This window comes from Hippocampus bargibanti, linkage group LG07, assembly GCF_051943395.1.
Source record: "Hippocampus bargibanti isolate YZ-2025 linkage group LG07, ASM5194339v1, whole genome shotgun sequence".
Classification (NCBI taxonomy): domain Eukaryota; kingdom Metazoa; phylum Chordata; class Actinopteri; order Syngnathiformes; family Syngnathidae; genus Hippocampus; species Hippocampus bargibanti.
In genome coordinates, this window is record NC_142740.1 from 135726 (window position 1) to 159499 (window position 23774).

The following is a 23774-nucleotide window of genomic DNA, read 5'->3' on the forward strand; positions in this document are numbered from 1 at the left end:
TTTTTGTTGTCAAAAACGCCTTACTATAAATGGTCGTTTTTTTCGCGCTAAAAAACGCATGTCAGGATTGAACCTGGGACCTGACATCTGAAAACATCCACTCTACCACCATTCGACGGACCACAGTATAAAACGCCTTACTATACATGGTCATTTTTTTTGGCTAAAAACACCTTACTATACATGGTCTTTTTTTTGGTCAAAAACACCTTACTACAAATGGTCGTTTTTTTGCGGCTAAAAACGCCTTACTATACATCGTAGTTTTTTATCGGATAAAACGTCTTACTATACATGGTCGGTTTTTTTTCGGCTAAAACGCCTTACTATACATGGTCGTTTTTTTGGTCAAAAACACCTTACTATACATGGTCGTTTTTTTCGCCTAAAAACGCCTTACTATACATGGTCGGTTTTTTCGCCTAAAAACGGCTTACGATACATGGTCGTTTTTTTCCGGCTAAAAACGCCTTACTATACATCGTAGTTTTTTATCGGCTAAAACGTCTTACTATACATGGTCGGTTTTTTCGCCTAAAAACGCCTTACTATACATGGTCGGTTTTTTCGCCTAAAAACGGCTTACGATACATGGTCGTTTTTTTCGGCTAAAAACGCCTTACTATACATGGTCGGTTTTTTCGCCTAAAAACGGCTTACGATACATGGTCGTTTTTTTCGGCTAAAAACGCCTTACTATACATGGTCTTTTTTTCCGGCTAAAAACGCCTTACTATACATGGTCGGTTTTTTCGCCTAAAAACGGCTTACGATACATGGTCGTTTTTTTCGGCTAAAAACGCCTTACTATACATGGTCTTTTTTTTGGTCAAAAACGCCTTACTATAAATGGTCGTTTTTTTTCGCGCTAAAAACGCATGACAGGATTGAACCTGGGACCTTACATCTGAAAACATCCACTCTACCACTGTGCTACATAGACATTCGACGGACCACAGTATAAAACGCCTTACTATACATGGTCATTTTTTTTTGCTAAAAACGCCTTACTATACATGGTCGTTTTTTTTTTCGGCTAAAAACGCCTTACTATACATGGTCGTTTTTTTGGTCAAAAACACCTTACTACAAATGGTCGGTTTTTTCCGGCTAAAAACGCCTTACTATACATCGTAGTTTTTTATCGGCTAAAACGTCTTACTATATATGGTCGTTTTTTTCGGCTAAAAATGCCTTACTATACATGGTCGGTTTTTTCGCCTAAAAACAGCTTATGATACATGGTCGTTTTTTTCAGCCTAAAAACGCCTTGCTATACATGGTCGTTTTTTTGCGCTAAAAACGCCTTACTAACCATGGTCATTTTTTTCGGCCTAAAAACGCCTTACTATACATGGTCGTTTTTTTCGGCTAAAAACGCCTTACTATACATGGTCGTTTTTTTCGGCCTAAAAACGCCTTACTATACATGGTCGTTTTTTTTCGGCCTAAAAACGCCTTACTAACCATGGTCGGTTTTTTCGGCTAAAAACGGCTTACTATACATGGTCGTTTTTTGCGCTAAAAACGCCTTACTAACCATGGTCGTTTTTTTCGGCCTAAAAACGCCTTACTATACATGGTCGTTTTTTTCGGCCTAAAAACGCCTTACTATACATGGTCGTTTTTTTCGGCTAAAAACGCCTTACTATAAGTGGTCATTTTTTTCGGCTAAAAACGCCTTACTATACATGGTCGTTTTTTGCGCTAAAAACGCCTTACTATACATGGTCGTTTTTTCAGCTAAAAACGCCTTACTATACATGGTCGTTTTTTGCGCTAAAAACGCCTTACTAACCATGGTCGTTTTTTTCGGCTAAAAACGCCTTACTATACATGGTCTTTTTTTTGGTCAAAAACGCCTTACTATAAATGGTCGTTTTTTTTTTCGCGCTAAAAACGCATGACAGGATTGAACCTGGGACTTTACATCTGAAAACATCCACTCTACCACCATTCAACGGGCCGCAGTATAAAACGCCTTACAATACATGGTCATTTTTTTTTTGCTAAAAACGCCTTACTATACATGGTCGTTTTTTTTCGGCTAAAAACGCCTTACTATACATGGTCATTTTTTCCGGCGAAAAACGCCTTACTATACATGGTCATTTTTTTTGTTGCTAAAAACGCCTTACTATACATGGTCGTTTTTTTCGGCTAAAAACGCCTTACTATACATGGTCGTTTTCTTTCGGCTAAAAACGTCCTACTATACATAGTCGTTTTTTTCGGCTAAAAACGCCTTACGATACATGGTCGTTTTTTTGGTCAAAACGCCTTACTATACATGGTCGTTTTTTTCGGCTAAAAACGGCTTACTATACATGGTCATTTTTTTTTGCTAAAAACGGCTTACTATACATGGTCGTTTTTTTTCGGCTAAAACGCCTTACATGGTCGTTTTCTTTCGGCTAAAAACGCCTTACTATACATGGTCGTTTTTTTTTTCGGCTAAAACGCCTTACTATACATGGTCGTTTTTTTTGTCAAAAACACCTTACTACAAATGGTCGTTTTTTTCCGGCTAAAAACGCCTTACTATACATCGTAGTTTTTTATCGGCTAAAACGTCTTACTATATATGGTGGTTTTTTTCGGCTAAAAATGCCTTACTATACATGGTCGGTTTTTTCGCCTAAAAACGGCTTACGATACATGGTCGTTTTTTCGGCTAAAAACGCCTTACGATACATGGTCGTTTTTTCAGCTAAAAACGCCTTACTAACCATGGTCGTTTTTTTTTCAGCCTAAAAACGCCTTACTCTACATGGTCGTTTTTTTGCGCTAAAAACGCCTTACTAACCATGGTCGTTTTTTTCGGCCTAAAAACGCCTTACTATACATGGTCGTTTTTTTTCGGCTAAAAACGCCTTACTATACATGGTCGTTTTTTTCGGCCTAAAAACGCCTTACTATACATGGTCGTTTTTTTTCGGCCTAAAAACGCCTTACTAACCATGGTCGTTTTTTTCGGCTAAAAACGGCTTACTATACATGGTCGTTTTTTGCGCTAAAAACGCCTTACTAACCATGGTCGTTTTTTTCGGCCTAAAAACGCCTTACTATACATGGTCGTTTTTTTCGGCCTAAAAACGCCTTACTATACATGGTCGTTTTTTTCGGCTAAAAACGCCTTACTATAAGTGGTCATTTTTTTCGGCTAAAAACGCCTTACTATACATGGTCGTTTTTTTGCGCTAAAAACGCCTTACTATACATGGTCGTTTTTTCAGCTAAAAACGCCTTACTATACATGGTCGTTTTTTGCGCTAAAAACGGCTTACTAACCATGGTCGTTTTTTTCGGCTAAAAACGGCTTACTATACATGGTCTTTTTTTTGGTCAAAAACGCCTTACTATAAATGGTCGTTTTTTTTCGCGCTAAAAACGCATGACAGGATTGAACCTGGGACTTTACATCTGAAAACATCCACTCTACCACCATTCAACGGGCCGCAGTATAAAACGCCTTACTATACATGGTCATTTTTTTTTTGCTAAAAACGCCTTACTATACATGGTCGTTTTTTTTCGGCTAAAAACGCCTTACTATACATGGTCATTTTTTCCGGCGAAAAACGCCTTACTATACATGGTATTTTTTTTTTTGCTAAAAACGCCTTACTATACATGGTCATTTTTTCCGGCGAAAAACGCCTTACTATACATGGTAATTTTTTTTTTGCTAAAAACGCCTTACTATACATGGTCTTTTTTTTCGGCTAAAAACGCCTTACTATACATGGTCGTTTTTTTTCTCGGCTAAAACGCCTTACTTTACATGGTCGTTTTCTTTCGGCTAAAAACGTCCTACTATACATGGTCGTTTTTTTCGGCTAAAAACGCCTTACGATACATGGTCGTTTTTTTGGTCAAAACGCCTTACTATAAATGGTCGTTTTTTTCCGCGCTAAAAACGCATGTCAGGATTGAACCTGGGACCTTACATCTGAAAACATCCACTCTACCACTGTGCTACATAGACATTCGACGGGCCACAGTATAAACGCCTTACTATACATGGTCAATTTTTTTTTGCTAAAAACGCCTTACTATACATGGTCGTTTTTTTCGGCTAAAAACGCCTTACTATACATGGTCGTTTTCTTTCGGCTAAAAACGTCCTACTATACATGGTCGTTTTTTTCGGCTAAAAACGCCTTACGATACATGGTCGTTTTTTTGGTCAAAACGCCTTACTATACATGGTCATTTTTTTTTGTGCTAAAAACGCCTTACTATACATGGTCGTTTTTTTCGGCTAAAAACGCCTTACTATACATGGTCGTTTTCTTTCGGCTAAAAACGTCCTACTATACATGCTCGTTTTTTTCGGCTAAAAACGCCTTACGATACATGGTCGTTTTTTTTGGTCAAAAACGCCTTACTATAAATTGTCGTTTTTTTCCGCGCTAAAAACGCATGTCAGGATTGAACCTGGGACCTTACATCTGAAAACATCCACTCTAACACTGTGCTACATAGACATTCGACGGGCCACAGTATGAAACTATATACCATACATACATACATACATACATACATACATACATACATACATACATACATACATACATACATGCATGCATACATGCATGCATACATGCATGCATACATGCATGTATGCATGTATAAATATAAATATAAAATAAATAAAAGGGGGGACAAATAAATAAATAAGTGGGCGAATAAATAACAAAATAAAGAAACAAACTGGTGGATAAATGAATAACTAAATAGGTGGACAGATAAATAAATAAATAAATAAATAAATAAGGACAATTTTTTTACTGCTTCTCTAATATATAATTAATTGTGAACATAAAATCTTCTTAACTCAGTGCTCATTATAACGTCGTAATCTAGAAACTTCCACAGGAGGAACGTGGTTGAGTCATCCACATAAGACCCCCCACGGGGCCCCCTCACTCTCCTGCATCGCCTGTCCTGTTTTTCCAATGACTTCACGCTATTTAAATAGACTCGCGCGAAAACATGCTAACGGTCCGCTGGAATAAGTCAGGCAGGCGCTAATTGTCATTTGATGAATCGTGACGGGAAGCGCGCCAGCCCAACTAAAATAAGAAAATCGGCAATTTGTTCCAAAATAAATCAAGACAAATTAATGACAAGCAAGAGGGAGACGTTTTTCCGACAAGTCCTCCCACCCCCGTCATTACACATCCACTCCAGTAGGTGGCAGTCATTGTTTAAACAATAGCGATAAAGCTATTCAGAAAATCCATGTTTTTTTTTCCCTATTGTTGTCTTTCGGGTTAGCTCATTCACTGCCATTCACGAATTTATTTGAGAATAGAAAATCTGACGTCGAGCGCCATTCCTGAATTTGTTTGGGTTTTGTTTTTTTCTTGTTTGGGTGCCGATAAAGCGCTGGCCTTTGCTTCTGGCAATGTTTTTTTCATTTCCACAAGGAGGCAGCAATTCCCTTTTTCCATGTTAGTGCTTTGTTCCAGCGTCATCTGTTGTTAAATCTCTATACATTATCTTTTATTTATATAGCTATCTCAGTGGCTAGCTATCTAGCTAGCGATCTGTCTATTTGTTATCTACGAGCTGGCTCGCTAGATTTCTATCACTGTATTTAATAGTGATTTTCAGTGTATTAGCTAACTATCTAGCTAGCTAGATATTAGCTATCTAGGTGGATAGTCATCTCGCTAGCTATTTGTTGGCTATCTATTAACTATCTACTTGCTGCTTAACAAGTTTTCTATCTATTTACTTCCGGGTTGAGTGAACGCCGGCGCGTGTGGCGGCCGCTGCTCACTCACAGAAAACTTCTCCTGTGACTGTAAAGTGACCTTGAGAGTTTTGAAAGGTGCTTAGAAATGAAATGGATTGTTATTGTTTATGATATAAAGCAATATGTCTGTCTTGTAATGTATTTTGTACATCCGCCCCAATTTCGAGCTCATACAACTTAGGAATTGACTTTTTTTCTGATAAAAGAAGAGCGTCTGAGGTTTCTTATGCTGCATCGATGTCGTCCTAAATGACAAAAACCCTGGCACTGCAGTGGGCACATTTTTTGCACATCGCATCGTCTTGTCGTCAATGAGTTCATCAATGTCCAATCCGATGGCAAGGTGTCACCGAGGTGGAAGCCAAATATCTTCTGCCTTGATGACAACAGAAAAGACTTCGATGTCGCCCACTCATTTGCTGTTTGCAATACGGACAAGTCAAAAAAGGCTCCAAAAAGCCCTTTTCTTTGGTGAGGCTTTGGCGGGTGATTGGAGACGTTGACGACGGTCTCCGCGGCTCAGTCTTGACAGGACTTTCTCTCTCTCTTTTTGTGTAGGAGCCCAAGCCAAAGGCGGCGCGTGAGAGCAGCGGGCGACAACGCCGACGTCATGTGGCGGAGAAACAAGAAAGAAGTCACGTTAAATGTCAAAGTTGGCCTCCATTGCAGCCTGCTCATGCTGGAAGGGGGAGTGGGGGGGGGGATTGTGGGGGTCTGCAAACCTGTCTGAAAACTTCTTTCTTTTGACGAGCCATAGAAATAAACATGACTTTGTAATAATATTTGAACACTCCCCACTTCCTACATTGACTGCTTGTCTTATGTGTGCAACGTCGCAAAGCCTGGAAAAGCTTCAGACCTCGGCCTCCAAAATGCTCGACAATCAACTCGGTGACCTGAAATCTTACTTATATTATATATATATATATATATATATATATATATATATATATATAGAGCTAGCATTCTATTTATATTTGAGGTTATTTTGTGATCTTTGGAAATAATGTTCACAGGCGACAAGGTGTTGCCAGTTTGGAACCGTTGCGACACCGTAGCTCACTCTTCCATTTTTAATTTTTTTCGGTTGTTATTTTCCTCGCGATGAAGAACAACGTCACACCTTTCCTTTGCTTGACCTCAAAAGTGTTTTTTTCCCTTTGACGTCAGGTTGAACATTTTTAAACTCACTCACTGCTCGTTTGAGTTGAAGGTTGAAAATGGAATTGATCACGTTCAAATCTAAAGAATCAAGCGCACTAAAGTCAAGTCTTTGGCGGGCAACGCGAGCAGATTTAGCGGCGGCTAAAAATAAACGTCCTTGCTGGCCAAACCCTTTGACGCATGGCAAAAGTATGCTCGCCAGCCAAGGGCAAACAGAGCCAGAAAAGTCGCTTCTGGGATGACGGCTTCATGCGTCCAACTCTCTCGTTTGTCTTTTTCAAAGACCAAAATCGCTGAGCGTGACGTAACGTAGCGACTGGAAGTGACTTGCCGGGGACGGCCATTTCTCACTTGGACTGCGCAACCCTGTATATCAGTGGCTTTTGAAATTCATATTGACTTCTTTTTAAGTCCGGATTGAAGTAGCAAAAGAAATGTATCCGCGGTCTGCGTGGGCCCATTTCAAGAGTGAAAAGCTTGCACTTGAGGAATTTTTGCCTCATGCAGGCCAGTCGCGCACGTACGTCAGCCGTCAAGACGCCTGACAAGCGCTCATTTTTCATCAAGCGTGGCAAACAAAAGCACGGATGAGTCAACCGGTCCTACGGGATGCGTGGGGACCTCCTCGCCAACGACAGACCTTAACCTAGTCTTTTACATCTACATCTGCATCTAGCTTGTGAACTACCTCGCCATCATCATCATCATTGCCTTTCCAGCAGCTCATGTATTTTTGTTTTTCTACTTTCATTCCTTTCATCACTTTGCTGCTGTGAAATGTAAATTTCTCCACTGTGAGACTAATAAAGGCATATCCAATATCCAATATCATCCATCTATCCATCCACCTACCTACCTACCTACCTACCTACCTACCTACCTATCTATCCATCTATTTCTCCAGCTAGCTAGCTCCATCCAAGCCTTCTTATTGCTGGTGTGGTAATCACAAATCTGAAAATCTTTCATTTGTCAGTGATTTGTTGTTGTTGTTGTTGCGACTTCCGGTTCGGTCGGTGCTGAAGTTTTCAAAAAATGTCCTCCATCTGCGTGAATCTTTGGCAAAGGCAAGATTTTCAATCTGATCCGCCGAGTGGCCTTTTCCACAAAAAACAAACAAACAGACAAGAGTACGAGTGGAGGTGGAGGTGGAGGTGGGGGGTGAAAGCAGACACACCTGAGAACCTGCATGTTCTGTTTGAGAAGGGAGACCTGTTGTTACCTGCCTTCGCACACACGCAACAAGGACACGCTCGCTCGCCGGCGAAACAAACCGGCCACCCCAGCTGCGTGCGTGCGTGTGCGTGCGCGCGTGCGTGTGTGTGGACGGGCAGACCCTCCATCAGCATCCTGTCACACACAAGATGTTTATCCAATTTGTCAAGATAATCTTTCCTCCAACTGGCTGGCTGGCAGGCAGGCAGGCGGCTAGCCCGCCTCGGCACTCGCGCGCACACGCACAAAAGTCACACACCTGAGGGGGGAGTCGGGGGGGTCGGAGAGGTCACCGAGATCGTCTCCTTGGTCTGAAATGGGGCCATGTCGTCTTACACTGCGCATGGAAAAAAAATACAATGTTTAACACAAGATTCTTCTTCTATAGCATTTGAATACAACCACTACTGTGTGTGTGTATGCGTGCGTGCGTGTGTGTGTGTGTGTGTGTGTGTGTGTGCGTGTGCGTGCGTGCGTGTGTGTGTGAGTGTGTGTGTGTGTGCGTGTCTGTGCATGCGTGTGCGTGCCAAGTATGCAAATTGCCAAATGAACCGAAATTCAGACATTTCCAAACCGAATGAAGATTTTCAAATCGGAATAATTTATTCTGATTTCAACATTTTCATTCAAACGTTTGCTTTATTAAATAAAGCAAACGTTTGATTAGAAAAAAAAAATCTTGTTTTTTTTCATTTTCTTGAAGATGTTGTCGGCGACCCAGACTGAGACGTTTTGTAAGTTGTACGCCCGAAGGAAGGAAAAGTTGTATGTATGTATGTATATACTGTATATGATGCGCATATTTAAAATATATAATGACTTAAAATAAAATGACTTAAAAATTACCGAAAAAAAGTTCCTGTATATATATATATATATATATATATATATATATATATATAGACAGAATGAGGTAAAAACTTTGTGTCCGTACATTTCCTCTGACATTGTCAAATTGAAAGACTTTGAAGCTGGCGCCTCCATCGTCATTTTGGATTGCTTTTCCAAAATATCGTCCCCTATCCGGGATTAAAGCTAATGTTGTCACTTTTAGCCATGTAAAAATGGCAACCCGATTTGCATAAATAAGCAATAAACACGCCGGTTCCACGCAAACACGGACGTATAATTGCAGCTAAGCTCCGTATGACACACCACACGTACACGTACGCGCGCACGGGCGTACGCTCGCGTCCTCGCACACGGGCGCAAAATCCTGGATGAAGCAAAGCTGATGATTTTTCTAATGAATGCTTTCATTGGCTATGCTTCGGATTAGCGTAAAAGGATTGGGGGGGGGAGGGGCAATATTTCCGTGCTTTTAATGATTTCACAACTTCATATTTAGAGCCAGGCCCTTTATCAATACTAATCATCTCTGGGTTCGGAAAACAAACCGGGCGACGGCACAATTACACACCCAGAAACACACACATACACACACAGCGGTCTGTCACCCCCAAACACGTCTGCAAAGTTAATGTGTAACGTATTAACGTGTGGTTGGGCGGGAGAGATGAAAGTCAAGCGCTCGTCCTTCATCAAACATGCGCATTAGCGCTCTCACTTGAGAAGTTGAGAACTTTGAGAAAAAAAGGGGCAAAAAAGTGGAGGAAGCGTACGTATGACCTCACGCGGTTGTGAAAAGTAAAAAAAAAATACGAATCAGAAAGTTTCGATTGGATGGAGGCAGCGCGCAGTATTATTAGCATTCAAGCTAATAGCGTCCTAACAGTTCGTAAAGCAGATTGGCTTTGAGTTATCAAGTTCAGCGAAAGAAAAGTTCCGCTAAAGAAAGCTAAAGCGGTGGAGGCAACACACGGTCTCATTAGCATTCAAGCTAATAGCATGCTAACTGTTGATAAAATGGATCAGCTGCGTCTTTGAAAAGTCCAGCTCAAGAAAAGTTCAGTTAAAGAGTAGAAAAGCGATGCGGCTGAGGCAACACACGGTTTGATGACCATTCGAGCTAATAGCATGCTAAGGGTTCATAAAGCGGATCGATCGGCTTTGAGTTCAAAAGTTCAGCTAAAGTAAAAATGTGGCGTTTTCCGCGTGGACATATTGTCAAGCTAACGTTATTGCAAACTCCGAGAAAAACAACAAAGCTGACGTGGCTGACGTGGCTGACGTTTACTCTGGGCGACCACCAAGACAAAGCGCGGATTTGCAGGCTTTTTTCATTGCCTTTGGGGGAATCCCCCCGCGTGGCTTCTTCTGCTGTCATTTTTGGCCCACCTACGCCGTTCGCAAATACAATCTCCGGCGCAACTTCCTTTTCATGTTTATCAGAAGCGCAAAGCATGGCGCGTCGCGTCGCGTCGCCCATGCGGCCTTTTCTTATCGGGCCTCCGCGCGCGAGCATTCCAGTCCAAAAGGCAGCCATTTTGAGCCGGCGGCGGGCGGCGGGATTCCCTGACGAGTCGCGACCTGCCCAACGCGAGTGTGGCTCGGGTCGACGTCTTGGAAGAGCCGCTTTCTTGTGGGTTGCGAGGGGGGGGGGACGACGACGACGACACGCACCCAAAGTCAGACATGGCGTACATCAAGCGGCCGTATCTTCATCATTTTGATCAACACTCGGATGTTTTTCCTGGACGCCCGGTGAGGTAAGGAGCCCACACACCGCACACACATCAGCGGTGACATAGCGGGGGGACTACGGGACGGGTTAGGCCAGTTTTTTGTTTTGTTTTTTGGGCCCCGTGCCCCCCCCCCCCCTCCCTCGTCCAACTCGGCTTTGACTAAACACGAGTTGTTTGCTTTGGAGCGCCTTGCACCGTCGCCACCCACCTTGCGCCCTGAATCCCATGGCTGTCAATGGAGACGTTTTCTCCTATTTTAGAGTTTTTCTTTCATCATGTTGGGCGGACTACAATTTGTATACGAGATTTTTGTTTGTATTTTGGCTGAAATACAATAATTAAAATTAAAATTAAAATTAAAATTAAAATTAAAATTAAAATTTAAAAAGGGGGACAAACAAAATAAAAATAAACAAAAAAATAAGAATCAACAAGCATACACATAAAAGAAAATGAAAAAATGAGTTTTATTCCTGCAGTGACAATGCAATGGACTTGGAAAGGATCCCAGAGGGACGTCCAACAAGGGCCGAGGTGAAGGACAAAGCGGCGTTTTGTGGCGCACGTACGCACGCACGCACGCACGCACGCACGCACGCACACACGCACGCACGCACGCACGCACGTACCCGCACAGCCACACCTGCCGGCTTTCACTCTCCCCGCACAACGAGGCCACGGCAATGCGGCCGACCTGTTGGAGTGATGAATAGACCGCGGACAGCCGAGAGCGCCTTCTGGCGGGAAGGGGGCGATGGATGAAGGGGTACCTGCTTGTAGCAACTCCGACATGGACATTCCTCGGTTTCGGCTGTCGGGTTGGCAGCCGAAACTGTCATGTCGATGCTTTGGTTTGATCAGCAAAAGCATCGCGACGCTCTTCCGATCGGACTCCGTCAACGGAGCATCAAACGGCTGCAGATCATTCGGAACGCTTGGAGAATGCATAGCAAGTCAATGGAGGTTTCGGGCCAATAGGTGCCATCTAAAGTTCAAACGCAACACGGTGAGGCGGCATTCGGCTGTTATGCTGCGCCTCGATCACAAAAGATGAGTTGAAGTCAGCCCCAACTGTAAACACTTTGACTGCTAGACGATGTGCAAAAATGTGGCCACTCACTCCAGGCCACCCCGGCCGGGGTTATTGTCATTCTCACTCAAATTCCAGGACCCACGGAATACTTGGCAATAAAGATGATTCTGAATATTGAGACAGCATAACCATTCGACGCAGCCTAAGAAACTTTACACTCTCTTCTTTCATCGGAGGAAAAAAATGAGTTATGTGTGTCTGGAGTGATGCGAGCTTGAAATGGGGGCAGATGTACAAAATACAATCCGATACATTGATTTATATGGCCATTTAACAACAGCTGAAGCCGTAACAAACCGCTAACATTGACAAAAGACAAATGCTGCCCCCCTTGTGGAAGGGAAAAACATTACCAGAGGTCTGGCCAACGCTTTATCGGCACGCCAGGCAAGAAAAAATACAAAACACGCGGCGATCCACGTCATATTTTCAATCCTTGAATCAATTTGAGAATGACGACGAATGAGATAAAAATGCCCAATTTTTTGGTTGCTTCCAGAATCAGAAAAACTTTATTTGTCCCACAAGGGGGAAATTTGCAGTCCACAGCAGCAATTTGAAAGAATTTGAATTTGATGTGGTTGTCTTGTAGAAATGTAGAAATAAAATGTTCCCCAATTTATTTTTGCGTTGTACATCCGTGTAGTCATTTTCAATGCCTTATTTGTCAACACCTTTCAATGAGTTGACTTTGACTGATGTTTAGCACATTGCCTTTACTTTGAAAAGCGCTCTAAAAATAAAGCCCCCCCCCCCCCCCCCAATCCATCTTGATATTCCAAAGGACTCCAGGGGGAAGCCCAGGACGATACAGCGTTGTGGATGTCATAAAGAGGCCAACAAAAGAGCCTGGCAATTCCGCCTGGAGGCCCAGCGGCCACTTCAAAAGGGACGGACGGACGGACGGACGCGGGAAGCAAACTCGTGTCCTGGGCTAGCTTCCTTTCTCGCAAGCGTGTAGAAAATGTCTGCTCGCGTTGTCGCCGAGCAATTGAGCCGAACAAAGGCCGCTAATTAAATTAATTGTTCCATCTTTGCGCTATTTTACTTTTAGAACTGCATCAACATTCAATGCAGCCTTAGACTCTCTTCTTTCATCAGAAAAAAAGGGTACATTCCTAAATTACAAGGGTCTAAAGTTATCTGAGCTTGAAATGTTCCAAATACAATACAATACATATTGGTGTACGTATTTAGCGCTTAACAACAGCTAAAGCTGGTACAAAGCGCTTACATGGACCGGAGGGAGGGAAATGCTGCCCTTGTGGATGCGGAAAACTATTGACAGAGGTCTGACCAGCGCTTTATCGGCACCCCCGCAAGAAAAACCAAACCCCGAACAAATTCGGGCATGGCGCTCCACATCATATTTTCAATTTTCAAATAAATTCGGAGATGACAGTGAATGAGTTCAGTCCAGATCGTTTTCCAACGTCTCGCTTCTCCACCAATTTGGTTTTTGACTAAATATTTTGCGCACCCGAATGCACCACTCGAATGCCCTCCGCTTTCTTATATGTCACTTCCTGGTGTCCAGTGTCATTGTGGCCGATACATTTGTTGAATCATTTTTTTTAAAAAGCAGTTCCGCACAGGTTTCGGGAACGGATTATGGTCAAAAACCAAAGTTTGACCGTGTGTGACAGGCAATGGGAATCACAGATTGAAACTTTGAGATGTCAAACGAAGCATCTCGAGCCAACTAAGCGCGCCGCGCTGTTAGCGCTGTCATGTAGCAGCGCGTAATGGAGCATGACGGCGCCCCGGTTGCCCCGGTGACCTTTGGCCCCAATCACGGCGGTGCGGGACCCGAGCCTAGCCGTACGCTTGCCTCGCGCAGACACGCATACCTCATCACATTGTTTCAACAGATTAGAGGAGATTGCTCCGTCAGACGTGCACCAGTTAGCGACGGCGGCTAAAACAAAGTTCCCACTTCCTGTCCGTCTGCGTCCGCCGTGTCTTCTTTTGTCAACTTGACAGGTGATGTCATTTTGCGAGTTGGGCGTTTTAAAGATCGGCAAAGAAAAAAACCACGTAAATAGCGCTAGCCGTAAGCGACGCTAACGCCCGCTACGGCCGCCCTCCCCCCGCGTTGAGCACACACGGTTGTCAAGGCCGTGCGGTTGAGAGACGCCCGGAACACTTTTGACGGAAGCCCAACCAAGCAGAAAAGAGGCCGGCGCACTTGCAGTGCTAGCTACGGACGCTCGGACTCGCGAATAGCGCGCACGCGCAGGCTAACTGTCGGTTCGGTGACGCAGATGTCCGGCGACAGTTCTCCGCCGGGGGTCATCGGGAAGCAGCTGCCTAAAATCCACGGATACCGTGACAAAAGAAAGCATTCAACCCGATCGACATGAACGACAGAGTTGAGCAAATCTTTGACGCCCGCCGCACTTTGCTAAAATGTTAGCAAAGCGGCGTCCGTGAATATTGACGACTTAGCGGCAGGTCTGCAACACAAACGAATCATCTCAAGCGACCGTCTTGTCAAAAGAATTTGTAGCGTGCTATTAGCCTCAAAATAACGCGCTAGCATAACATCACGCAAATGATCAGTTGGTTGGACGCACAATTTTAGCATTTGGTGCCATCCTATATCCAAGAGGAAGGGGTGAGATGAGTTGGGGGGGGGGGGCTAAAAGAGACCAGTAACCCCCCCATGGTGAGTGGCTCTCCATTCCCACACCGCAGGTGACTGCCCTCCACTGCCGCCTCCGTCCGTCCCTTTCGGGTCCCGCCGCCTCCCCCTCTGCGGGCTTCCATTTGCCCCCCTTTGACCACCCCAAGCGTCTCCCCTCAGCTATTCTTTGGTGTGTCCGCTCGATGAAGGCTTTGGGGCCACGCTAGGCCCGAGTGTCCCTCGTGCGATGCCCAGCGAGCGCTACTTGGCAACACCGATTCCATCAAAACGCTCAAATTGTCGCCAAAAACAATTTCCCGTATTTCGCAAACAAAAAAACACAAAAAAGCAAACAAACAGAAAACAACGATTGGCCGAGCACGTTTCTGTGTATTTGAAGCGTCTAGGGAACTGCTGGCTATCATTTGGGGAAGAAATCACTGCAGGCCCCGAAAACCCTTGGAGTGCTTCTTCAATTCATACAACGTTTGATTTTGACGGGCCGTCACGGTGGACGGACGACCACTTTTATCTTAGCAACTTTCAAGCGTGTAGCTCATTTTTTATTTTTTTTTTCATTTTTTGCCGCCATGTCCACTTTTGTCGGCCAGAGGTCTGGCCGGCCCTTTATCGGCACCCCAGCAAGAAAAATCAAAACCGGACAAATTCGGGAATGTCGCTCATTTCCCAAATAAATTCGGAAAAGGCGGTGAAGGAGTTCAAGGATTTCGGAGTCGGATTCTAGTGATGAAGATTATTTATGTATTTATTTGAATCCGATGCGATTTCTAGCCGGACTGATTTTGGCGCGAACCTGGCTGTTGAATTTTTTTGTTAAATGTTGCTGTTGATCAGAACGCTTGCACACCCCCACGGAGCCCCCCCGCCGCTAATGTGTCCAAAAGATGACCCGATAGTGAGACATAAGGGCTCAAGTTCCACAATAGCGCCTAGCGCAGCGTGCGCGCAAGTGTGTCTGCGTTATCGCCTTCATCTGCTGTTTGGCTTTCAGTGGGTTACACTGCGGCTTTTGCCAGGGCGGGGGGGGGGTCGATTGTGTGATTAGCATTCAGAGAGCCACAATGAGCTCATTTGGCTCACATACACAACATCCTGATGGACGCACTTACGCAACTTATAGTCAAGGCAGACATTGTACGCGCGCACACACACACACACACACACACACACACACACACTTGTGTATGAGCAAATGACGTTTGGAGCAGCTTGGATCACATTCCTACGTAGCGCTTGGAAGCGCTCGCATCCACATCGAGAGATGATTCAGCTCATTTAATGCCAAAACATAGCAATACATATTTTAGCTGGATTTATTTATTTTTATTCATGTATTCATTTGTTCATTTCATTCATTTATTTATGCATTTATTTATGTATTTATTTATGTATTTCTTTATTTTTGTGGCTTTCTTTGTTTGTATGTTTATTTATTTATTTATTTGTACTAATGTGTATTTATTTATTTTTATGTATTTGTTTGTATATTTTTATTTATTTATTTGTCTACTTATTTCTTTATCTTGTATTAATTAATGCATTTATGTATTTGTTGATTTGTATTTATTTATATATTTTATTATTTGTTTATTTATTTGAACTAATTTGTATTTATTTATTTCAGTATTTGTTTTTTTTTGTTTACTTCTTTCTTTCTTTATTTTGTATCAATTAATGTATTTATTTACCTGTGGATTTTAATTTATTTATATATTTTATTCTTAAAGATAGAGAATTAAAAATATTATTTGTTTGTTTGCTTTATTTATTTGTTGATTCATACATTTGTTTAGATGTTTGTGTGTCTATTAATGTATTTATTTTATTCTAAATACATTCCCAAATATATTCGGGAATTGAAAATATTATATACATTCCCAAATGTGGGAGATCTTGTTTTTTTCTTGCTGATAAAGCGCTGGTCAGACCTCTGCTGATGTTTTTTTTCCCCCTTTCACGAGGGGGAAGCATTTGCCCGCCCCATTTCAAGCACAAATAACTCCATAACCATAAAGGTAACTTTGAAATGAACTTTTTTTTTCCCTCACACACACACACACACACACACACACACACACACACACACACACACACACACACACACACACGCACACACACACACATCACACATCAACGTTGCTGAAAACTTTAAGCTACGCTTTTATTTTTAATGGTAGACAATCCAAATGTTTGGATGTCATTTGAAACGCTCCGGATGGCAAAAATGGCCAGCGCGCAAGGCAAACGCTGAGTTTGAAGGCCGTCAAAAAGATGAGGGAAAATTCGCAGAGGATGGAAACAAGCCGCGTCCACGTAACACTCGCCAAAGAGCTCGACGGGCGTCCGAAAGCTACGCTACGTGCAAACCTGAGTGAGGAGGTCAGTTGGAGGCGGAGCCTTTCAAAGCTCCGGCGTGTCCCCGAAATGATGTTACCACGGAGATCAGAGGACACGTCATTCTCACCGACAAGCGCTAAACCTCGCCCGGTTTAGCGCTTCCTCTAATTAAGAGGAAGGACGGACACGGAGGGGGGCTTGGGGGTGCGGCGCAGGTACGGACCAATCAACGGGCGCCCTTTGAAAAACTAACGGCAAGTGGCGCGGAACACGCAGTCCGCGTTCCGCGCCACTTGTGGGCTGAGTCTGCATGGGCGCTCAGCCCACTGCACTCCGGACTGCAAATAGCAAACGTACACGCTTTTTAACGCAGCTAGTCTTTTGGGAAGAAGTGCAATGTTTTGATACTAATTTCGTCTGGCGTAAAATTCCTCCCGTGGACCAAGTGCAACAAGTTATGGCGCCTGGTCCCGACCGACCACAATGACAATTCTTGCTTAACATGATGGCAGATCGCTTATCGAGCTGGCTATTTATGAGCTGGCTAGCTGGCTATCTATTAGCCAGCTTTCTATCTATTTGACTTTCCTCCGGGTTGAGTGAGTGAGTGAGCGAGCATGCGTGGCTGCCGCCGCTCACCCACGGAGAAAAACTTATCCAGTAACTGTAAAGTGACCTTGAGAGTTTTGAAAGGCGCTTAGAAATGGAATTTATGATGACGATGATGACTCAAAGTGCCCAAGGGTGAATGTAGGGGCCACAAAATCCAAGCGCGGAACTCCCAAGCAGCTGCGCGGCGCAGCGCTAACTAACGAACGAACGGCAATGAAAAGGAAAAATGAGCAGCAGGCAATGAACTTTCCAAGTTCAGTCCATGGCATGCTCGCGTTTCACGCCGCGGATAATCGTTGGGGTGAGCCACGACACAACGTCCGCAGAAAAGAAGCTCGCCGTCGCTTATGCGCGTACGTACGTGCAGCACATTCGCTAAGTCTGCCGAGTGTTTATTTTTGTCCACGTGAGCTCGCCGTCGTGTGTTTTCTCCTCGCCTTGCACACCTCCTATCCGCCCTTCCCGCCCCCCCGCAAACACTTGCGCGACACAAACGCGCACCTGGGTGAGTCTTTTCAGGCGTATTTTGTTCTGGGGGTCGTGGAATCGTCCGCATTATCGCCCTGTGAAACCTCTGATCTCGAAACGCGCTTGCTAAAAAGAGCGCCGCTTGAAGGAGGGCAGGCTAGCGAGCGCGCGCCCTTGCAGACGGCGACAAACTGTAGCGAGGAAGCGAGCGGGCCAACTTTGGCGGACAAGCTTTCTTTGATGGCGACGACTGAAAAGCTTTCTTCTTCTTGTGGCCGCACTGGATCTAATCCTGCCGTGCTGACAGAGGCTCATCCGGAGCGCTAACTCGGGTACACACGACGTCCCCACTATGTGTCAAAAGCAAGTGTGTGTGTGTGTGTGTGTGCTCAATGACTACATGGTGGGGACTTAGTGTGTGCCTCACACAGTAAGTCCCCACAATGTGTCAAAAGTGTGTGTGCGTGTGTGAAATGAGTCACGCTGGTCTCCATGGGTGTGTTTGTCTTATCTCTGCGCTGATGGAAATCGGCGGTGTTTGAAAAGGACTGTGTAGTGCGTGTGTGTGTGTGCGTGTGTGTGCAAAGTGATTGGTCTCTCACACCTGGTATTAGCTTTAGTAATCCTCACACTTCACGGAAGTCACGCACGCAGCCATCCCGTGATTTTTTTTCTTTCTTCTATTCGTGGTAAGTTTCAGAGGTTCCCCCGATAGATGTCGGGAGGTGCGATCAGGCGCTTTGGAGCTCCAGGCGGGAACGGGATCACCCCGGGGGGCGCGGCGGCCATATTTGAGAGCAGCGCGTCCACCGCCGCGTCAGTCGCGTCGGACCGGAATGGCAAAATATTTGGCGGCGCGCGTCAACCATTGCGCAACCATCTGAAGAAGGTGAAGGCCAAAAACAACCTTCAAAAGAATCGCTTTGCTTTGACTGACGTCTCGTGCGCCATGGGAACCATTTCCAACTATGACGCGCTTCACATGACATTGATGATTTGCTCGCCGCAGAAAGCAGGAAAAGCTTTCAACAAATTATGTGCTAGCTGCACTCAAGGATCTCAACACGGATGTACCATGTGTGTTTTCCCCTTGGTTCATTCATTCATTCATTCATTCATTCATTCATTGTTCATGTATGTATTTATTTTGTTATATTAATTTGTATGTACTTATTTGTTGGTGTATTTATTTATTTGTATATTCATTTTGTAGTCTTTTTATGTACGTATGTGCGTACGTACGTACGTCCATATTTATTTATTGACTTATTTTGGGGGGCACATTCGGTATTGGCGAAATGAAGTATATTTGGTGGTCCGTAAAATCAGCGAGTTGTTGACAAAATGCATTTGTCGTCAGTCTGTTGACTTTTAGCCCCGCCCCCTCTCATCCTTGTTCCGTCAGTGTCGGCGTCGCCCTTTTCAATCGTTGACGGAGGGCACGGGAAGCAAAACTGAAGGCAGGTCATATTCCAAGCGAGCTCCTTTTTGATCCCCCAGGGCGACGGACGGGCGACGGACGGGCGACGGGCAAACCGCGGGCGAGCAAACGGGTCACCGCAGAGCAAAACCCGGTTTGACGTCTTCAGAAGAAATTCTGACGTTTCTGACCAGGAAAACGGGGCCGTCGTAGTTCAAGTCGCGAAGGGGGCAAGATGGCGCGAGTGGCCGTTAGACACGAGCGAGACCATGAAAACCCCCCCGGGGACAAAACTGCCACGGAGGACAAAGGACTTCATTGCTGTCTGTGGCTTGTCCTTCTCGTTTTTCCTTGTTGGAAAGTCGCCGTTCTGGTCATTCTTTTGTGTGATGGCAAAGTGCAAAATGCAGGAGGAGGCCGTGAGCGGCAGCTGGCAGGTCGCAAGGGGGGCGCGGGGGGGGGGGTCTTACAAGCCAAAAGGCAGACACGGGATGCCAGCAAGCAGAGACGAACCGCCGCGCATCTTCTCATTTGGAGAAGACGTCCAGGTGCGTCTCAATGTCATTTCTTCCAAGCATCGCTCAATAGTTCATCACATTTCTCATGTTTCAGTTTGTCTTTTTCAAGCGTAATTAGTGTGTGTGTGTGTGTGTAGATGTACGTGTATGTTTGTTGTGTGTTGCTACGAGAACCAGTAGTCTATTCAATTACAGCCAGCGGCCTCAAACACTCCATCACCCATTTAGCCAAGCGAACACACACACTCACACACGCTCGTAGCAGATGGTGTTGCCACGTCGCCAAAGCAGAGTCTGCGTCAGAGGTTGGCATCGGCGGGACCCGCTTTCCCTGCGTCGCCCCGCCCCGCCCGCTGCGGACGTCCCCTCGAGAATAGCTTTTCAAGTCAAACAACAGGTGGAATGTCTCCGAAGAGAAGGCAAGCGACGTCCCCGCCGCTTTTGGAATCCGGCGGGTTTGCAAAGACTCCCGAAGGCACTCTCACGAGAAGAGTGAGGAGAAGTGTGGGCAGAAGACGTTAGCGGAGGCCTTTCGCAGCTGTGCCAACCACACACACACACACACACACACACACACACACACGGGGCTAGAGGATCCTTGCTAGGAAGACATAAATCACGTTCATAACAAAGAGTGCCAAGTGATCTCGGACGCCGATGGCCAAGTGAGTGAATGAAAAGCGGCCAGCCAGCGTCCCAACTGGCTTCTGGGGACGCCTTTTGTGTGCGTGTGTTTTGGTTTTTGTCTCTTTGCGGGGACGTCAGAGAATCTGTTGACAAAGAGGCCGCTCCACCGCCGCTGTGCTCTTCGAAGCGACAACGTCAGGTAGAAAATGTTGCTGTTAATGCCCTGTAAGATCCAAATAGCCCCACGCCGGCCGGCTGGCCCCCCCCCCCCCGCGCTGTCCCACAATCCTCAAAGCAGCGCGGCGCAGTCAAGGTGTCCTACCGAGGATTGTCTTAATCTCTCCGTTTCCTTCACAAAGAAGAAACTCAAATGTCGCTGCGTCCAATTTCACTTTTGCTTGCGCAAACACTTTTTTCCCCAATAGAAACAAATGTCGTCGACCATTTTAGATTTCTTCAAATGGGAACATTCCAATAGGAAGGCTTTCAATGCCCTTTCAATTCAAGGTTAGAATACTATTGTTTTGTTTGTTAATTGTTGGGGTTTTTTTCTCTCTTAAGTTTGTGACTGACTATTCATTTTTACAGCTACTTTGTTCATTTACTTCAATCAAAAGTGGTTCTTTAAATGTAGATGTTATTCATTTATTTCATTCTCTTTGACAATGGACGGCGGGTGAGCGTGTGTGTCAACTTCCTGCCAACAGGCCAGAGCAGGCTCTGAGTGCTGGTGGGGGGACGGCGTGGCGTGGCGTGGGGGGGGCGTACGTTCAGTCAGCCGTGGAGGCAAAGCTTCCTCGCGTTCACACGGGACCACACAACATGACAAACGCTTTTTACGCTTCACTTTGTGTCTCCCTTGACTCATTTTTTGCTTGTTTAGCGGCTGAAAATGCAAGAAAGTACAACAAGATGGCGGATGATGAGCTCGCGTTTACCTTGTGAATCAGCCATGCTTGATGCCAGCTGACACCAAAAGTACTTATTTGGCATGAATCCGCGTGCGTGTGTGTTCTGGGTGGGTCTGTTTAGCTGTCACCTAGAGAAGTCATGAGCAGGGTCTCGGAGGTAGTTTCTCACGGCTGAATGCTCATACGCGTGCACGTGCGCGTGAGCACACAGAAGGCCTAACAGCGTTGACAGGTGGAAGTAAACGGAGCAGAACTTGGCTAATCCGTGACTGCTCAGTAGAGCCAGCGAATGACGCCCCCCCTCTTGTGCCTACCCCCCCCCCCACCCCCTTTTTTTTACCCCCGCCCCAAAAAAAGGAACTAATTGAACTCAATGGCACTCTGAGCATAAACGTCAGCTTAGATTGTACAAATTTGGATCAACGCGTCATCGACGGCCACCCGGAAAACAGTTTGCCATTCAAATAAATAAATCAATAAATACATCCATAAATACATAAATAAATAAATACATACATACATACATATATAAATAAATAAATAAATAATGTCACACTTTTCAATTTCTGAATAAATTCGGGAATAGCAGTGAACGAGTTCAATAATGTTTTGTTATTCATATGTTTATTTATATATTTATTTATTAGTTATTTGTATCAAAAAAGTAATTTGTTAATTAATTATGCAGTTTTTTGTGTTTTTTATTTATTCATGTTTATTTATGCATTTACTTATTAGTTATTTGTATGATTAATCAACTAATTATTTAAATAATTTGCCAATTAAATGTGCAGTTATTTGTGTTATTTACTTGTTTATTGATGTGTATTTATTTGTGAAGTTAATATTCATTTTTATTATTTATTTATTCATGTATTTATTTATTTGTTTGTTTGTTTATTTATGACTGAGTTATTTGAGTGCTTACTTCACTAATCATTTCACTAATTTGTGAATGAATTATCAGGTGATCAATGGATGTCCACGCGACACAAACAAATGTGGATGTGGGTCAAGTATGAGCTAAGCTCGCTAGCTAGCTAGCTAGCTAGCTGCTTATTTCAAAGCTGGTGAGCGTTTTTCCATTGGGACGCCATCACAGCTCTCCGTGAAGCTCACGTTAGGAAAGAAAGCTTTTCTGTTTTGGGTGTGAGAACATTTAGCGCTGGCGATTTGGACCTGGACTGCGACTGCGACTGCGACTGCGACTGCGACTGCGGCCAATTTGTCAGCAAACAAATGTTCCTTGATCTCTTTGGATCTGCCGCCAAATGGAGTCAAGCTTACTGTATTTTACCTGCCAGGCAGGCAGACGGACGGACGGACGGACAGACGGACGCGGCCCTTAATGTCGGGACGTTAACGTTCATTGATGCAGCGCTCGGGATGGCACAAATAAAGATTAGCAACACGTGCCGCACAAAGTCAAGTCGCAACGTGTCCGCCTTGAATATAAAAAAAAAAAAAAAAATGCACCTCAGCTGGGCGAGGCTTCAACGTGGATTACCTTTTTGTCTTGTTTTTTTTTTTTGCTTTTTATCCTGAAAAGTCAGAGTTACGTTGTCGAGATTTCAAGTTGCAGCGTTTGCTTGCACCAAATCAACCGGATGACTCCATCTCATGCGTCATGAGTTGCCCTCGGTAGTCAAACCACCTGCTCAGCGCTGCTCGAGGCCTTTTGTCAAAATTTATTGATGGATTTATTCATTTTGCCATTTCTTTATTTAGGGATTAATTAATTAATTAATTAATTAATTCATGTATTGTTTATTTATGTATTTATTATGTATTTATTGAAGTATTTATATATGTATTGATGTATTTATTGATCTATTCATTGAAGTATTTATATATTTATTTATGTATTTATATATTTACGTATTTGTTTAGCATTTTTTTTTGTTTCAGTATCAATTTATTTATTTATTTATTTATTTAGGTGACTATTTTATGTATTAATTTATTTATCTGTTTATATATTTATGTATTTATTTATCTATTCAGTTATTTTTGTATCTATTTTTATGTATTAATTAATTCACGTATTTATTTGTTTATATAGCTATTTCTTTTGTTGTCTATTTTTATTTTTTATTTATTTGTGTATTTATTTATTTATTTATTTTCTCGTTATTTAACTAGTTATATATTTTTTATATATTAATTTGTGTATTTATATAATAGTTTATTTATTTATGTATTTATTTAGGTGTGTGTAAACTCTTAGTGGTGCAGGAGTGGTCCATCGACGAAAAGGTTTCAAAACTCTGAAGAAGTATACCAATTAATTTCCTTTTTTTTTTGTGAAAGTCAACGCAACACAATCTTTCCAAACTAAATTCATATTTCTTTTCTTGTAACCTTTCAGGGTGAAGCATACTTTCAACCTTGGATTGTAATCACACTATTT

The 23774-nt window shown here is 43.8% G+C and overlaps 2 long non-coding RNA genes across 3 annotated transcripts in view; one reads left to right on the forward strand and one right to left on the reverse strand.

Annotated features, from left to right (window-relative positions):
• Positions 1-6483, forward strand: part of LOC148895002 (uncharacterized) — a 55424-nt gene extending 48941 nt beyond the window's left edge. The window contains exon 4 of the long non-coding RNA XR_016115593.1: positions 6326-6483. This is a non-coding gene — a long non-coding RNA (uncharacterized LOC148895002). The remainder of the gene's footprint in view (positions 1-6325) is intronic.
• LOC148895004 (uncharacterized) overlaps positions 4865-23774 on the reverse strand; it is a 68244-nt gene continuing 49334 nt past the window's right edge. The window contains exons 2-4 of one of the 2 annotated variants that reach the window (XR_016115595.1): positions 8406-8483; positions 8109-8281; positions 4865-6313 (exon numbers count right to left, since the gene is read on the reverse strand). This is a non-coding gene — a long non-coding RNA (uncharacterized LOC148895004). Of the gene's footprint in view, positions 6314-7645; positions 8282-8405; positions 8484-23774 lie in introns of those variants that run through there. The other variant, XR_016115594.1, reaches the window with a different exon arrangement.